Consider the following 3156-nt stretch of genomic DNA (forward strand, 5'->3'; position numbering starts at 1 on the left):
CATTGCTCAAATGTGCTGTTATTGGTACCATTTACTACTGAAAATATCAACGAGATGTTTATTTATATTTGAAGACGTATGTAAGGCTTCAACGCTTGTTTTCGACTCGCACTACTATTCATGATTGAACAAAACTTTTGGCAGGTACTGTATGAAAAAGTATGTTTAATGAACAAGAGTCGAGAGTATAATGAGCTTTTCTCTCCCTACCTACGATTTTACCAGCGCGCATCCAAGACATTGGAAGAGGGTAAACGCTACAGAAAGTAAATGAAGTATACTATCCTTTCTTGGTATGTATTGTATATGTTACCGGAAATGTATGAAATCTAGGAATTTTTAGGAAATGTATACAATTCCGAGGCTATTTAGGAAATGTATAAAATATTGTTTCAAACATTTTTCAATACACATTTATCCTGGAAAATGTACCCATTGACATCTTGAATCTTGAATGTGATACATTTCCGATTGCTATTTAGAAAATGTATAGATATCCTAGGAAATTTGTCTAATATAATTTATTTGATACATTCCCGGGCCTTTTTAGGATTTATATAGATTTACTGGAAATTATATACAATGACGGATTACACACATATTTCCATTAAGATATATAATAATTATATTTTTTATAATTGCCATGAAATTAAGAGAAAAGTTCCTTTTGCCTAATTTAATGGACTAAAGAAGTCGAATCCACCACTTTTACCATGTTCAGCAAACCGTGACATTAAGAGCGTACGAGTCTAATTTGAGGTTTGAATCCCCTAGAACCATCCAGGTAAATAATTGTTATACATATACATTTTACATATCGTATGTTTCAATTCTGCTTTGTATATGCCACTTTTGTTAATTTCTCATTAAGTTTCGTACTTATTGAACAGTTACGAATGGGAACTCGATATATCGTCGTTAATTTTCATACACGGGTTGATTCTGAGCTCATGTTTAATAATTATTATAACATAGAATTCAATAACTGCGTTGATTTTCACACACGAATAAATGCAAAACTGATATCATCGGTTAGATACGTTTACACACATCGTGCGGGATAGTGGACCAAAATTTATCGGACATTTTGATATCAGTATTGAGTGTTCTACTTTGTTACGATTTAAATTTAAACTTTGGTCAGTGCACCGCCGTTTATCGAGCATTTTGATATCAAAACTGAATGCTCTGTTTTGGTCAGTGTTCCATGATGAACTACGTATTACCAAAACGAAATTATCTTTTGGTAGTTTTACTAAACTATTTTTTAGTAAATAATATTACTACTATCATCATGAGCGTTCATAAGGAATGTATACACGGTGTAACAGAAATAAGTGGCAAGCTTGAAGGAGCTAATAGAGCACTATAAAATATGAAAATTAAGTAAACATATTTGTATGTCCGAAAATCCACCGTTTTCGAGAGTGGTACAAGTAAATTCAATTCCGACCCTGATAGAGAAATAGGGCCCGCAACGCTGTACTCAATCTCCCGGTGGTTACCAGCATTGGTGTAGAATTTGTTTTGTCCTTTTTTTTGCTCATGTATTGTTTATTCATAAGATTAGATTATGTGTAAATCAGGGTGTTTATGTAACAGCCAACCCTTAGAGCCGTTTATTCTTTTAACGTTTAAACCTGGTATGAGGCAATCGATATGCAGTTCAGTAAATTAATTACATCAATTATTTATGTACATAACTTACATTTTTCCTTTCTTTTATGTTCGTACATTTACAAAGAATAGTGCTACCTGTAGTGTAAGTACTTATTTAGCTTATTAAGTCTAAACATCATGTGTAGTAGTAAATTGCTTATGTTTATCTTAGACGTTCGACAATCTGCAATGTTTACATTCTCTATCTATAAAGCTGCAGAATTTTCATCGCGTCACGCTATTCAGAAAATACCTATGTTACTAATTCACGTACAGGAGCGGCTTCGAATTGCAAATTATTCTGATTTTCTTAATAATTCTTTTTGCCTTTAACCATGCTGTTAAACACACTGTGTGATTATTTATTGTATCTTGTTTACACCTTCCAAAGCTTGGTAGTTATTTCTGACACATACTGTATATCTATATATATATCCTTTAGAATACGGAGGAGATGAAAAACAATGTATTTAATGACTTACCATTGTTACAGCAAACAAAAGTGTCTTTCAATAAACCAAACGATGATCCTCGTTAATCTGCAAGAAGATCACGAATTAGATAAAGGTTTTATGCAAATTAAAAGAAAATAAAGTTTAATACGATATGCATAAGTAACAATAGCATTCAGTTCGTAACATTGTTTTTGAATTCGATTTTTGAAGAAATCGACTTCACACTTCGCAGTCCGCAAAGCATGTCGAAACGTATTTCAGTTAGATAACAGGGCGCAGTAATTACAATAACTCCGTTAATGTCTTATCGGCAATACGTAAGGGAAAAAAGGCAAACTTCTTTCTCGCTGGCGGAAATTGAAAACGACGATTTATATATATATATCTTCTGCGTCGGCTAAACGCTTTCATTAGAATACATTCCGGTTTCTGTAGGAGGAACGAAAGAGATTTTTTATTAATGATGCCGAGGAAATTCGTGAACTTTCGCGGTCGGAAATGAAATGCTAATTCCAACTAATGTTATCGGAACCGAAATGTTTCGATTTATTTAATAGGAATGAATTGGTATCTGGAAAAGAAATTTCCCAATGCTACACAGGCCAAACATAATATCTATCTGCCTTTGTCTAGGCTTGAAATAGAAAATTCTTTGAATTTGTGAGAATTTCGTCGTCTCGCCACAGGTGTTACTCAACAAAAAAAATAAGTGATTCATTCTCTTTAGCTATTCTAGTGGGTGGCCATTCTCTCCGACCTAGACTCTAATCCTCTAATGCAAAGCCGGAAGATAGGGTGGAAAGCCCTCTTTAAAGTCTTAACCTTAGCGTTGTTTACCCGTTTGACTGTTATGCAAGTTCTAAGCTCATTCACATCATTAAACTACTTTTAATGCGTCGAATATCATTTAAACTATAACTATGCCAACGAAATCTGTAAGTATCTGTTGTGGATAAACTGGAAGTTTCAGAATTGAACGTATTTTAAACTCGTACAAGATTCTGTGTCATGTAGCGATGTTACCGAGCTGTTTTGCTTCCCA

The sequence above is a fragment of the Agrilus planipennis genome, unplaced genomic scaffold (assembly GCF_000699045.2).
Source record: "Agrilus planipennis isolate EAB-ADULT unplaced genomic scaffold, Apla_2.0 scaffold73, whole genome shotgun sequence".
Taxonomy (NCBI): Eukaryota; Metazoa; Arthropoda; class Insecta; order Coleoptera; family Buprestidae; genus Agrilus; species Agrilus planipennis.